At 42.9% G+C, this 15,929-nt stretch overlaps 1 pseudogene; it reads left to right on the top strand.

Moving 5' to 3' along the window:
• Positions 1–2,973: 2,973 nt before the first annotated feature.
• LOC119350324 lies at positions 2,974–15,486 on the top strand (annotated as a pseudogene).
• The last annotated feature ends 443 nt before the right edge of the window (positions 15,487–15,929 follow it).

The following is a 15,929-nucleotide window of genomic DNA, read 5'->3' as shown; positions in this document are numbered from 1 at the left end:
AATCTCATGAGGAGTGGATGGAAATTGAGATGAAAAAGTTTAAAGCTCGCCAAGCTGAGATGTGGGCTAAAATTAGACAAGAGCAAAAGGCCTTGGAAATTCAAAAAGATAAAAGTATTGATTCAGGTAAGAAAGAAAATTCGGTTATTGAAAAAGCCGAATCAAATATGATATCTGCGGAATCTATCGAAGAAAAATAGGATGCTAAGGCGTTGGGGAGCCAACTAAAAGCGAAACAAAGTATCATTCAAATTACACCATTGTCATGCTCTCCCAACATATTCAAAGAGATATATCTAGCAAGTGATTTACCTATTACCAGATTTAGTCGCAACTTTATTATTAATACATCTATTAAAAAGATCTTATAAGTAATTTCGAAAGACCAATGATGAAGGAAAATTTACTTGTTAGCAATAAAATTGTTACAAAGCATATCGGTCAATATATTGTACCATTTAAAGAGATCGATAGTGACTTATTACTGCAACCAAAGCTTTTCCCCTTGCTTTATTTAAAGTTCATATCTAATTGGGTATCTTTGCTTGCTTCATACTTGGCTTACGCATGGGCTCAATTGAGACATGTATGTTCTAACTACTTTGATTTCAGATATTTAAAGCCAATGTTATACTCTGTTGAGAAAACCGATGATAGTATAATTTCCTTTTCAAAGTCATCGGAGATAGAGTGCAAAACACAATGCATAGCCGAATGGGGTAATGCAAAATCTGAACTATTCATTTGCTTAACTCCAAAGTCGTTCTCACAGCAAGATCGGCTAGAGAATAAAACGTTTTCCTTCAATTCAAGCATGTGTGATCAAATATTTGATTTGTTGCTAAAAATAATTACATCAGAGTTCTCGATCACCATGTGAAGCCATCAATCCAAGGACGAATGTATTGCAAGTTGCATGATTCGTCCAAGCATAATTTTGAGGATTGCAATATGTTTCGTCAAATAGTTAAATCGGCCATTGATAAAGGACGATTAAAATTTGTTGAAACACCAAGGGATGACCAGTCTATTCTGATTGGTCCTAATGGAAAAAAGTTTTTGAATCGGCTGCTTCAAGACGCTTCCTTTAAAGATGAGAAGGTAAAAACTGCAGATGATGGGATCAAGTTTTCAAATAAAGAAGTTGTTCAAGAGCACAATGAAAATATTCTTGAAGGCATGAGTTCTATCGAAGATACAAAGAAGACGCCAAGGACTGGGGGCAACAAAGCAATCCAAAGATCGATGCAAGCAAAGCCAAAGGAGATACAAGCAGCAATAAGCACAAGCACAAGAAATCCAAGGTCACTTTTGCACAATTATTAGATATATATCAAAAGAAAAGTGAAGAGAATGGTGCTTATCGGCCGAGTAATGCAAAAGCATTAAGATCACTCCCTAGGCGCGAATCCAAGGATCAGTATTGGCAAGAAGAGAATTTTAATGCAACGTGTTCATATCCTTACTTTGGATCGCCAATGCCAATGTCTTGGATGCCTCCCTATGCTCATGTAGATCGATATTCATCATGGGACAGGTATGATACAGCGGCACATTCTCAATCATATTTTAGACCACCTCACCATTATTATGCAGCTCCAAGAAGATCAACGTTCAGTGAGCAGTCATATGTTCAAGACCGTTTCAATAAGAAAGAATCGGTCCGGAGCTCAAGAAACAAGAAAGAGGTGATCAAACAAGTATATCGAGTTAAAAAAGATGGTCGCAAGAGTTCCAATTCAGATTTGATCTTAAAGGATAAAGAGCCAATTAAAGTGTTAACATTGGCCACTAAAGGCAATGAGATGAAGCAATCAATTGTCGAGAATCAAAGTGCCAAATCTGAAGAAAAGAAGTTGAAAGTGCACAAGGTAAAACAAGAATTGTCATTAGTTCAAACAAAACCACAGCCAGGGCGGTTACTCGGCTTATCGTATTGGCAAAAGAAAAAATTACAAAAACTTAGTGCACAAGAGCTGAGAAAGAAGAACATGGCATGGGTTCCCAAGAGGATCAATCAAAACAAAAATGATGTGCATGCTTCTATTGCAACAAGTACAATAAAAGTGAAGAAAGAGGAGGATGGAAGCAACAAACAATTAAGCCAAAGATGTGCATCACAACATCAAAATCTTCGGTTAGAACATCATCCATTTTCTTCAACCATGCCATTGATGCCTTTGACATGGAATTCATACCTAGGTATGATCAATTACCCTCCATGGATTCATTTTGATCCATGGATGCAACATAATTTTCTATATCATGAGAGGGTATTACCAAATCACTATACATTTGGTTAGTTACATTTTTGTTGCTAATACAAAGCGGCCGAAATATTTTATTGCTATTTGTTTATTTCAGCTATACATACTTTGGTGGGTGAATTCTACATGGACCTCATAGTAATGGCCGATATAAACTTATCGTCCTAAGAATATGCAAAATGGTCGATGGAGTGTTGACATCGTCCTTAGAGCAAGTATGTGCAAGTTATTTTTCGACACACAAGCTTTGTTGAAAAACAGGGGGGCATGTGTTGACACCAGATTTTGGCACGGTCAAGAACTTATTTAAGATAGCCTCAAATGGAGAAGTGATCTACATGAAGGGGAAGTATCTAGTGAAAACGCTTATTCGATGAAAATCTGAAAACTTTTGACCCGATCCATTGGATCTTTAACTCATGGCACAGATGAGAGGTGGGTTTGCTAACCAGCCACTTATGGCTATTTTTCATATAACCCCCTGTCTTACTCACAGGATAGGAAACCCTTCCCACAATTTCGCCTTATCCATTATCGCCTCCCCAATAGCGAGGACCACGCTGCTGCTGCAGTCCCTCACCGTGACGGCCGGCGACAGGGCCTCCCCTACCGCGATGACCTAAGGCGGAGATGAGCCGTTCCCCACCGCGACGACAGACGATGGAGCCGTCCCCCATAGAGATGACCTACGGCGCAACCGTCCCCAATGGCGCTGCCGCCGGGTGGATGCTACGGAGGTATCCGGCGTCCGGCGATAGCCGGCGAGCCTACCAACGGCGCCGATGTAGGCATCCGCCTTGCTGAAGGATTTCCACGAGCGGAAGAATGGGTTGTTGCTCCTTGGAAGCTTGATTCTACCGCGACCCCTTCCAACAAAATTTAGCAGATTTGTTGTGCGAGATTGTCATGTAGAGACAAAAATTTTGAATGCAATGTTGATCTTCTTAGGTGCTCCAATGATGTAATCTAAGAATTTGTGCAAGACAAGATTTTCATAATACAAGCAAGTGTATGTTGTATGAAAGTTTACACATAATTCAGTGCAAAGGTGTATGTTGGATGAAAGTTTAGACATATTTCAGAGCAAGTGTATTACTGAATATTGTAGTTCATCAAAATGGCCATGGTGGAGTTTTGTTTCGCAGTGCAAGAATCTTGTTTCTCACGGCATGTTGTTCGCTCGAGTTTACTCCATTGACTGAATATTTTATCTCTGAATATTTTTTACTACCTACAATAAGACGGGATAATAAGCCACAAGAGGTTAACTGGTTAATTCCGATTCCTGTTGGTTGTAGCAGATGGCTTAGTGAACTATGTATTTAGCAAGACTGAGGATGTTAACCACCAGTACATACATGGCTTGTCACTTCTAGCTGTCTGAATGTTATCTCATGAATTTCAGTTTTCTCTGAATACCACCCGTACATATTTGGCATCAGTGGAAGTACAAATATACAGAGATAACATCAGCACACGAAATTCAGTACACAAGTACTCTGAATCCTTTTGTGTTATCCATGTCACTGAAATGACAGAAAAGATCCTTCTTGTACATCAACATTCATTCAAATATTTCTTTGTAGATCCACACTGATTCACATGCAGCAAAAGAACTAGTACGATTTATCTATACATCTACATTCATTCAGTTACAGCAAAACATCAGCAATTTAGCAGTTTTGAAGGGCAAGCAAGCTGCCAGGTCGCTGTCTAATGGATGCAGCACTGCGGCCGCTCGGTCTCCCTCGTGTGGAGGCAGTGCCGGGTTGCAGTTGAATGGATGAAGCGCCGCGGTAGCTTGGTCTCCCTCGCGTGTGGGTGCAGCGCGGGTCGCGGAGGTTACCTCCAGGCGAGGGCACCACCATGGTCGTGGGTCGCCGTTGTGTGGGGCGAGCGCCGCGCCACCAGCATGTGTGGTCACTGCTGAGATGCGGTCGTGTCGGGGCGCTGTCACGGCCTTCGAGTCGCCGTCACTAGCGGCGCCGCAGTCAATCGCCGACTTGCTGTTGAATCGCTGCGGCTGGAGAAAAGTAGGATTATTGTTTATAGGGGGCTGTCGGGAAAACTGTGGTTAAGTGGCTGGTAGGATTCCCACCTCTGATCTGTAGCATACATTTGTAATCGGATGGCCCACGATGATAGTTTTCAAGTTTTCGCTGAATGGATGTTTTCACTAGATACTTCGCCTTACATGAAAGAGTTTCGTCTTTTTGATGTGAACATCATTGAAGTTTGGGTCATCGCCGTCCGATTTCATCTCGAAGGCCGAAATTATCCTCAAAGTACTAAGACCTTATATTCAAAGTACAGTTTGGCTGATTAAGCCCCCAAGATGACGTCAAATGGAAAAATGATCTACACAGATTGTCTTCGTCTCATCAAAACGATTGATTTTAATATAAAACTCGTTCAGATCAGAGTTCGTATGCAAAAGTTAGAGCAATCGGAGTGCAGACTTGTCACAAGGCGAGATGTGGCGCGCCCCACCAGACGCATGTCTGATGGGTAGCGCCAGAGAATAGCCTGTTTTGCGCGACCGATTTGACCCTCAAGATGACTTCTGATCGGAAAATGTTCAACATGAAAGTTGTTCGTATCGTCGAAACGGTCAAGATTGCTTTGGGGCTCGTTTCCATCCGAGGTCGTTTACCACATAAATTACCCGCAAGGTGCAGCCAGTTTAAACCGAACAGTTTTGGAAAGTTTGGACAAACCCAATCCGGATTTGACTAGGGTTTTGGATGTGAATCCAAGCCTTTTCCTTGCACGGGAAGTCCAGCCACCTCTTATATACCTAAGGGGTGACGGCCGATTGAACAACACACAATCGAACAAATCATCTACCACTTTTTATCTTTTATCTTTTCTCCTTAACCCTAGTTCTTCTTCTTCCTCGTTCTTCGTCTGTTCTTCTTGTTGCAGGGCGGTGAACCTCGAGACCCTAGGGGCGGTCAGGTCGACCTAGGGCTGCCCATAGCCGCCGTGTACCGCGCTTCCGGACGGGTCTCCTTCGACGTGAGCTGCGGTGCATCACCCCCGGCGTCGAGGGTACACAGTGACGTGTTCATGTGCAACACATTCTCTTGTTCAGCAGGGGCATTGATCAACTTGGCCCATTCAGCAATTGTAGACTGATATCTTGTGCCTTCAGTCATCCAGACTATCTTGCCATCCGGTTAGAAGTGTGCACTGGAGTAGAATTGCATAATCATCTCATCATTCCACTTTGTCAGCTTATGCCCAACAAATTTGTCCACTTCATTCATCCTGAAGCTCTCATGCACTCCAGGGAAATAATCAGCATTCTGATCAATATATTCCTAGTAAACCCACTTCATATCATAGACTATAGGCTTCTTCTCCAACAAGACTATTTCATAAAAGTCCTGATGTTCCTTGGTGTGGAATCAGTAGTCAACAACAGTCCTTCTCCTCACAGCATAGGGATCAGACTGTCTCCATAGTCTCAGACCTGCATCCTTTCTGTCCTTCATGTTCCCTACAATGGGATGCTTATCATTATGATCAGGTATGTTTGGCTTTAATTTTCTGAGCACTTGATGTTCTTCTTCTTCTTGAACTTCTGGCACCGGGGCCTTGTTCTTCTCAACAGCAGAGATATTCCTGGCGCCTCTCTTTGGTGCAGATGGCTTTAAAGCTTGAGCAGCAGCATGCTTGGGGGCTGTCTTGGGCTTAGATGGAGCAGCCCCAGACTTGATAGCATCCCCATAAGCTTCTGGGTCTTTGGAGGAGGTGCAACAGGCTCTTCCTCCTCCTCTTCTTCAGAATCCCTGACCATAGAAGGCTTGCCAATGACTCTGGTCATAGTCTTCTTGACTCTTTCTTTCCTTTTCTTTCCTCCAGCAGCCTCTTCTTCTCTTGGTTCAAGAGTGAACTCCATAGTTTCCTGAGTGGAGGCTCTAGCTTTGGACATGGGAATTCTCTTGGCAGGAGCTTTCTTCCTCATGCCAGGCTTGGGGGAGGTAGCGGTACCAAATTCCTTCTTAACAACTTTCTTCTTTGAGGTTACTTCCTCAACTTCAAAATCCTCATCCTCTGAGTCTGGGGTTTTCTTCTTCCTTTGCCTTACAGTGGCCTTAGGCAGATTGGTTGGAGTGCTTTTGCTACCTTCATCATAGCTGCTGTTGGAGGGACTAGTGCCCTTACTAAGATTTGCCTGCTCCTCTAACTTGTTCTGACTATTACTGTTGTCTGACATCTCTGAAACTGTCCCTAAGAATATATAGGTATAGGTAGAGTAGATGAGCATCACAAAGCACAACTATTTTGGCAAAAAGTTAACACAAATACTTAACTTTAGTTTTCTGCAGAAAGCATTTTGGAGCTACCGGTTTGCCCAACTCGGTGACACCGAAGCACCTGCAGAGTCTAAACATGCGATTTTGGTCAGACCGAATGCAATTCGGTGACTCCGAGATGCTAGGTGATGTAGGGCGAAACCCTATGTGGATGATCTTTCACGTTTGGAGTGGATCCTACGGGGAATCACGAAGAACACGGGGAAGCACAAAGGGGAAACACGGGGAAAACGAGAGAGAATCACTAAACCGACATAGAATCAATCACACGAGTGCTAGATCACCGAACACAATGAGATACACGAGATCCAAAGTCAACAAAGGTAAGGATACAAAGGAACCGTTCTTCTCCGTACGGAGGTCTTGATGATCTTCCCTAGAAAGGGGTCTTGAATCCTCTTGGGGGTTCTTCTCCGAAGAGGTCATGAACTCCGAGGAGAAGTATCCAAGTGGATGAGCAAGGCTCTCACACAAATATGAGCTATAACCAATGCTAACCCTAGAAAGGATGAGGGGACGGTCTATTTATAGTCTAGGTCCTCAAAGGGGGAAGTTGGGGGCGAAACGAGTACATGGGCCTCGGCCCGGAACACTGCACGCAGGCAGGGCGGTAGTACCGGTCCTATGGGCGGTAGTACCGCTTGAGGTGCTTCAGCGGTAGTACCACTTGGAGGGGCGGTAGTACCGCTCTGGCGCCGGTCGATTCCTGAAGTTTGTCGGGTTCGGCGGAAGTAGGACGGATGTCGGGCGGTAGTGCCGCTTGGCTCGGCTCAGCGGTAGTACCGCTTGGCTTGAGCGGTAGTACCGCCCACTCTGGACTCTGCAGCTCCTCCTCTTGCTCTTGATGTCCATCTTGGGCTGTAGCTTCTTCTAGGTTGGTTCCTTGGTACCTAAGCACGCACAACATTCCGGATTGAGGTAGTAGCCATGTCTCGAGAGGGTCATATGATATTTTACTAAGGAGAGAAGTCACCTCGGTCTCGAGAGCTCGAGCTCGTGCTCTAGTCATGGGTCCTCTTGGTGCTTGGTGAGGCGACGGAAGGTCCATGGGGATGACCGAAGGATGCTCCGCATCACTAGGGTTTCACATAGTTAGTGGTTTCGGTCACACCGATTCGTACACTTCGGTCAGACCGGGTAGTATGTGCAATGCCCTGAGCCAAATCGGTGAGACTGAGACTTTTAGATCGGTCGGTCCAAGATGAATTCGGCGGAAACCTAACCCTAAGTTTTTGCATCAAATCTAATCTAGACGAAGTTTTCGGTGGATAGATTAATTTCAATAGTGGCAAGAAACTTGGCACTGATCTTTTTGCAAGAATCGGAGTTAAAGAGAGCACAAAGAGATCGACTCCGTACCCTAACTTGGCGACGAACTCGCTACGGCGACAACAGCAGTGGAGATTCCCGTTGACGGCGGTGGAGACCAGTAGCAGGAGGTTGCTGGTGACGAGGAGACGATCCGGAGACCTGGAGGGGCGGCAGAGCTGGGTAGGCGCGGTGGAGAGTTTGAAGAAATTTCGAAAGTCAACCCGCGGAGTATATATACCCAGTCACTGTCTGTGTGACCGAGTGGAATGACTCGGTGGCACCGAGATGCAAACTATGAGCAGTTACTGCAACTCGGTGTGACCGAACTGTTCTAATCAGTTGCACCAAGGTGAAAACCTAGATCAACCTAATGATTTCGGTGAGACCGAGCATGGTGAATCGGTCTGACCAAGATGCATTAAGAGGTTTTGGAAGTTTAAGTCCTTGATGGATCGGTGGCCCCGAGTGCTCCTCACCCGGAGGGTCTGAATTCAACTTGTTCAAACTTTGTGATGTAGCAAGAATAGAGTTTGAGACGAGAAAAGAATAGATAGCTAGAGGGAGTACTTAGGCATTCTTGTCCATCCACTTGGCAAAAAGAAAAACCAAACAATCAAAGCAACAAATGGATGTCCTCGAATGGAGAAAATTATGCAACCAACATGCTCACACAATAAGATAGCAAATGAAATATGTGGCAAAGCATGCACAAACACTCTAGCATCTATCAGGCAATTGGCGATGACTAGGTCATCTATATATGAGTATATTGACTTAGAGTCAAATGAGAACATTTGATCATAGGTCATACTCATCGTTTAAGCACAAGTGGGGTTACCACTTTTACATAAAGCATTGTTGTGTTCACACCATTATACTTTCTTTAGCTCAATTCTTAGAGTAAAGCCCCCCCTAGATGTGATATCCCCTTTTAGAGGGACAAACTAACCTTGGGTTTTGTTGATGATGACTTCATGTAGATGTTGAAGATGTGGATGCTCAATGTTGATGTAGATAATTTGGAGCAATCCATTGAAGTGAGTTGCACTTTCAATACCTACATGGGTTAGTCCCACAAAGAACAAATAAGGATATCCATAGACATAGAGTGAAGTACACATAGGATGATGTCCATGAAAGCAGTTGGTTACCTTGTCCCTTGACTTACTAACAAGAGGGTTTGTGACTCCTTGAACTAGTGCAAGATGTGGAAGTTGATTGCACTTGTCCTTGCCAATATGAATATGAGTGAAGTATGTTGGCGGAGTCACCCTCAAGAACTCTCTAGTTCTTCTTCTCTGGGATCCACATCAACTTGATGGGAATCCTTAGATTTGTAGTAGTACTTGATGAAGTAGAACTTGATGTAGTCTTGGGAACCCACTTGACCAAGGCCTTTGGAGCTTCTTCAAATGCATCAATCTCCTCTTGAAGCTGGTCCTTGCCTTTTAGCTTTTGGTCTTGTGGTGGAAGATCATCTTGAGCTTGTGTTCCCTTGAGGAAGTAGGGTTATACTTCTCTTATTGAGGAACAAACTTCGTCTTGGGGTATTGATCTTCTTCCCACTCAACTCCATTGGCATTGAACTTTCGTTCAAAAGCAACACCTTGATTCTTCTGGTGCCTTCATTGCTTGCGTACAATTTCCTCAAATTGCTTACTTCCGACAAAGCTCTTGTAAACACCTTTCTCTATAATTCCCTTCAATAAGTTGCTTTCTTGCTCAAGTGTAACTTGGCAAAGAGAATCATTAGTGGAATCAAGAGAACTACTAGAAGCAACAATATTGGATTTAGCATGATTATTGTTACTACTAGAAGAAGAATCTTTCTTACTCTTGTTGCTAGATTTTACTTGTGGCATGTAAGTAGACAAGAGTAAACGCTTGGCAATGTAAGAAGAACTTTTCTTCCGAGGATCATCATTGATTTCTTTTAAGAACCCATGCTCTTGCTCTAAATTGAACTTTTCAAAGCGTAGCTTCTCATTAGTTTTTAAAAGTTCTCGTTGATCCTTTAAAGTAGTTTCATGATTTAACTTAAGAGTGTTTAGTTCTTTAGTTAGACACTCAATCTCCTTCTTATCATTGTCATTCGTTTCATCTTGATTAGCATGATTAATAGCAATTTCATCATAGTTTTCACCACTAGCATTGTCAACAAGCAAATCATCATCACCTAGCAAATCATCTTCATCACTATTGAAATCAATATACTTGGGGTGTGATACCTTAGGGCCTTTAGCCATGAAGCATCTCCAATTCCTTCATTTGGTGAGTCAAATATGTCGTAGGAGTTGGTTGACACAAGTGCAAGACCGGCACCACCTTCATCTTGAGTACATTCGGAGTCGGAGTGATAACTTCTCTCGGAGTGATTGTCGGAGTCGGAACCGGATACCCATTCACGAACATGAGCTTGATGTCTTCGTTTTGTGTAGCTCCTTGATGACTTGTCCTTCCTTTCCGAATCCTTGCTTCTGCGAGAGGGTCTTCGTTCATAACGATCATCTCTAGTCCTTCTCTCTCTTGGAGGTGATTCATCTCTTCTACTTCTCCTTTTAGGTGAGTCCTCTTTTATTTTGTAGGGAGCCGTACACTCATTGGAGTAGTATCTGGGTCTTCCACAATTGTAGCAATTTCGATCACGACTAGAAGATCTTTTTGTCACGGTAGGACCTTGACTTGGAGCTTCTCTATTTGCTTCTACTCTTGTAGAATTTGTTGAAGTTCTTCACCATTAAGCTCAATTCTTCACTGAAGAATTGTTTTTACTTGATGTGGCAAGATCATCACATGAAGCTTTATAAGCACCACTAGACTTGTTGTGAAGCTCTTCTTTATCTTTGAGTGACATCTCATAAGCAACAATTCTTCCAATGACTTTCGTTGGCTTGAGATCTTTGAGTATCATTTGGATCAAAGTGCACACGGTATCATATTTTTCATCCAAGGCTCTTAGGATCTTCTCGATGATGAATCTGTCGGTTATCTCGTCACTTCCTAAGCCGGCAATCTCATTTGTGATGAGAGCAAGCCTAGAGTACATTTTAGCGACTCCTTCACCATCCTTCATTTTGAGCTTGTCAAGTTGACTTTGAAGCACATCCAATTTGGATTCCTTGACGGACTTGGTACCTTTGTGCATATATCAACCAAAGTATCCCAAATTTTCTTCGCATTCTCAAGACGGCTGATTTTGTTGAATTCGTCGGGGCACAATCCATTGAAGATTATATCGCAAGCTTGTGCATTGTATTGCAACATCTTCAATTCTTCCACAGTTGCTTCACGATTTGGTTCTCTTCCATCGAAGAATTCACCTTGTAAACCAACACACACAATAGCCCAAATGACGGGATTATGTCCAAGAATATGCATTTTCATCTCATGCTTCCAACTAGCAAAATTAGTACCATCAAAGTAAGGACCTCTACGGTGGTAATTTCCCTCGCTAGATGCCATACTCTCCTAGGTTGTGAAACCAAGGCTATGATCACCAAAAGCTATGGAAATCAAGGCAAATGAAGACCAAAGCTCTAATACCACTTGTAGAATCGAAAGTAGGTCTAGAGGTGGGGTGATTAAACTACTTGACCAAATAAAAATCTAGCATTTTCTCAATTTTAAGTCTTGGCAGATTTTGCAACTTAGCACAAGTCAAGCAATCAACCTACACATGCAATTCTAAGAGTGTAGCAGCGGAAAGTAAAATATTGCATATGAAGATAAAAGGGGAGGGTTTGGAGAAGGCAAACACAATGTAGACACGGAGATTTTTGGCGTGGTTTCGATAGGTGGTGCTATCATACATCCACGTTGATGGAGACTTCAATCCACGAAGGGTAACGGTTGCGCGAGTCCACTGAAGGCTCCACCCAGGAAGGGTCCACGAAGAAGCAACTTTGTATATCCCCACCATGGCCATCGCCTATGAAGGACTTGCCTCACTTGGATAGATCTTCACGAAGTAGGCGATCTCCTTGCCCTTACAAACTCCTTGGTTCAACTCCACAATATTGACGGAGGCTCCCAAGTGACACCTAACCAATCTAGGAGACACCACTCTCCAAAAGGTAATAGATGGTGTGTTGATGATGAACTCCTTGCTCTTGTGCTTCAAATGATAGTCTTCCCAACACTCAACTCTCTCACACAGATTTGGCTATGGTGAGTGGAAAGCAACTTGGGGAAGGCTAGAGATCAAGATTCTTGTGGTTGGATTGGAATGTCTTGGTCTCAACACATGAGTAGGTGGTTCTCTCTCAGAAAACGAGTAGTGGAAGTGTAGGCATGTTATGATGGCCCTCTCTCAAACGGAGAAGGGGTGGAGGGGTATATATAGCCTCCACACAAAATCTAACTGTTACACACTTTTTACCCAACTCGGTCAGACCGAATAGAGAAACTCGATGAGACCAATTTAGTTTAAAATGTGAACGTTAGGAATCTCGGTGGGACCGATGGGATCAACTCGGTAGGACCAATGTGCTAGGTCTAGGGCAAAACCTCATCTCGGTGAGACCGATCGCATGAACTCGTGAGACCGATTTCAGCAATAAGCAAACAGAGACATGGTCAAGCAAACTCGATGGGACCGATCGCTCACTTCGCTGAGACCGAAATGTTACAAAAAGGAAACAGAGAGTTTGCAATGCGAACTCGGTGGGACCGATCGCTCATTTCGATGAGACCGAAATGTTATGAAGGGAAACAGAGAGTTTGCAAAGCCATCTCAATGGGATCGAGAGCCGTATCAGTGAGACCGAATCGATTAGGGTTTCTGGCTATGGCTATGTAAGTGAACTCGGTGGCGCCGGATAGATCAAATCGGTGGGGCCGAGTTTGACTTCAGGTTTTGGAGAAATGTGGAAATGAGAAAGTGATTGAGGATTTTGAAGCAATATCACTAAGCACTTTGAGCAAGTAGACCATTAAGCAACACCTCATCCCTTTTAATTGTATTGGCTTTCCTATGGACTCAATATGATCTTGGATCACTAAAATGAAAATGAAGAGTCTTGAGCCTTTGCCAATCTTTGTCCTTCGCATTTTGAGGGGTCCATATCTCTAGTCCATGCCATGCCAATCATTGAACTTTTAGAAACATTTAACTTGAATGGCTATTAGTTGTTAGCCAACTAGCCGTAGTATTGTCTACTTGTGATTTATATTGGAAAATGCAGAAACTGATGTTTTGTCTAGTTTTTAGAGAGCAAGAAATTGCACCTACTATATGTGGAATGGTGCTTGCAGATATGGCAAACACTGTCATTTTAACCATCTAGAGCATGTCATTGATGCTCAGTTCAATGCACCAACAGGGTGGGAGGATAATGCTTTGCAATTGGAGAAATCTTGACCATACAACATTAGATGACATATCACACTTGAAGAAATCTTCTGATGATGCAACCTTGGATGACACATCATACTCAAAGAAGTCTTCTGACCATGCAACCTTGGATGAAACGTCATACTCAAAAGAATCCTTTTGACCATGCAACCTTAAATGACACGTCGTCTAGCTCAGAGGTCCTGCCACCAAACATATTAAGAATGCTTTTACCTCCCCAAAAAGTAGTGCCTAGTACAGAAAGAAAGGTGAAAAAGGTACATGTTGTACCTTCTGTATATTATATGCGATGTTTAGATTTGTATTTGCACATATCACTTGCATATTGCTACTATTGCGACATCGTACTGTGTACTTTTCCTAGACTAGTGACTGGTCTACGCCTTTCTGATAATTTCTTATCCTATCTGCTTTATGTAGGATTCATATTGGTCATCTACTTCACATGATAGTGATGGTTGCTGTTTAGCAGATAGTTCAGATGGGCCTTTGTGCAAGCAGGAGCCTGTGCATAGTTCATATGGGCCTTTGTGCAAGCAGGAGCATGTGGATTACTCTGAGAGGCCTGGCAGACCAGAATGCCCCTTACCTTATGAGGTTCGGTGATTGTAAATTTGCATCAGCATGCAAATACCACCACTCAAAAGACAAATACCCAACTAGATACCATTCGGAAGTACCATCACTGGGAGGGGAACAGACAGAATATCCCGAGATACCTGGGGAACCAGATTGCCCCTTCTATATGAAAAACAGGTTCTGTAAATTTGGGGCACAATGTAGGTTTAATCACCCAAAGGATTTGACTCATACCATGCAGAGCCCAACGAATGCAAAAAAATCTGTTGCCACTGATGAACATCATCAATCTACCAGAATTGCAGTAGAAGATAATGTGCCCCAGCAAGAGCAGTATCCTGAGAGACCTGGTCAGCCAAACTGCCGGTACTACCTGCAATTTGGGAAATGTAAATTTATGTCTGCGTGTATATTTCACCATCCAAGAGATGGACTTCCAGTTGCGTGGAAACCCTCAGGTCCAGCTCACTCTGATCAGATTGAACCTGAAACACATGGCATGCCAGAATGCCCATTCTATATGAAAACTGGGAAATGTCAGTTTGGGTCAGCATGTGAATTTCATCATCCCAAAGATATATGTTCAACTAGAGGTATGTCATTATCATTGTTGATGTTCAAGTAAACACTATTGATTCAGTCATAACTAGTTTCCACTTGTTCCCTTTTGCCTGGCTGGTCCCTGTTGTACATTATTAGCTGATAGAGATCTTTACTTGCATTGACATGTATGCAAATAGAAACTATATGACTTCTGCGTGTTCAGAATTCTTGTCCAGTTTGCTGTGAGTATGTTTGCTCTGCTTGTGTGTACATGAGACACTTTTGCCGTGCAATGTACTACATTATTAGCTGATAGAGATCTTTACTTGCGTTGACGTGTATGCAAATAGAAACTATATGACTTCAGCGTGTTCAGAATTCTTGTCCAGTTTGCTGTGAGTATGTTTGCTCTGCTTGTGTGTACATGAGACACTTTTGCCGTGCAATGTACTACCTCCTTGTATGAATGAAGTCTATTTTGAACCTTTTTTGTTCCTATTGCCCTGGACCGCGGATCTTTGAAGTATTCACTATAAAATGCTCACTGGGAAATAATGATTGTACTATCCATGGACTATGGAGTGCTAGGGATGCTAAAATATTGGTTATCTGTGTAGTAGCAAAGAATATATTTTATCTACAACCTCAAGTGCAACGCTTGGACCTTTCATTTCTACAGTAGCATAGCTATCTGGTTGAATTTTGTTCATTTTTCATAAATAGGACTATGTCATGTCACCCAATGGAAACAAAATGGATGCTCATCTTTTTCTCATTTTTTACATCTGTCGCTCATGGATCTTTGCTATTTCAGGGAGCATTTGGCCACAGGACTGACTTGGCATGTGATAATTTCACAAGGCGAGAGAATGCTGTGCAGACACAAGAACAAATCATGTATCCTGAAAGGCCAGGTGAACCTCGGTGTTTCAACTACATGAGGCATGGCTCCTGTAGGTTTCAGATGAACTGCAAATACCACCATCCAGCAGACTGGCTCTCTAGGAAACAGGTGCGTAATAGCCTTAAAGTTCAGAAGCTTAATTGTGATGCATTACACTGCTTTTAGAATGACATCTGTGATTCCTGCTTACAAATGCAGTATGACTAGACTTACCACTGAACTCGTCCTCATCTACCGCTTGAGCAAAGCTGTAACCATACTGTTTACCGTGTCAATGCTATCAACTGCAAGGTACCTTGTGATATCTTGAACAATGATTTTCTTCTTGGGGCAGTCATCGTTTTGATACTGTGTGCTATATTGCTATGCAAATTTAGAAGAACTCTTGACGTGGCTAACTGATCTTTGTTTGTTTCGCAGCATTCTTCTGTTTTCAGGCGTCGCAGCTAACTCGAGCGGGCATGACTGATATCAAAGAGAGGAGGGTCTCAAGATGAGCAAAATTTTAGAGCTAGTCGTCTTTTTTTGTCTATGATGAGAACTTGCTAGTCATGTCCATTCGTGTCAGACTTCCGCGCGTCTTATGATGTTTAAAAGGCACCTGCACCTTATCGATTTTACAGGAATTGTATTGTCCAGGCAGTCAACTG

Source organism: Triticum dicoccoides, chromosome 1B, assembly GCF_002162155.2.
Source record: "Triticum dicoccoides isolate Atlit2015 ecotype Zavitan chromosome 1B, WEW_v2.0, whole genome shotgun sequence".
Classification (NCBI taxonomy): domain Eukaryota; kingdom Viridiplantae; phylum Streptophyta; class Magnoliopsida; order Poales; family Poaceae; genus Triticum; species Triticum dicoccoides.
This window is presented reverse-complemented; position numbering and strand designations above follow the sequence as displayed.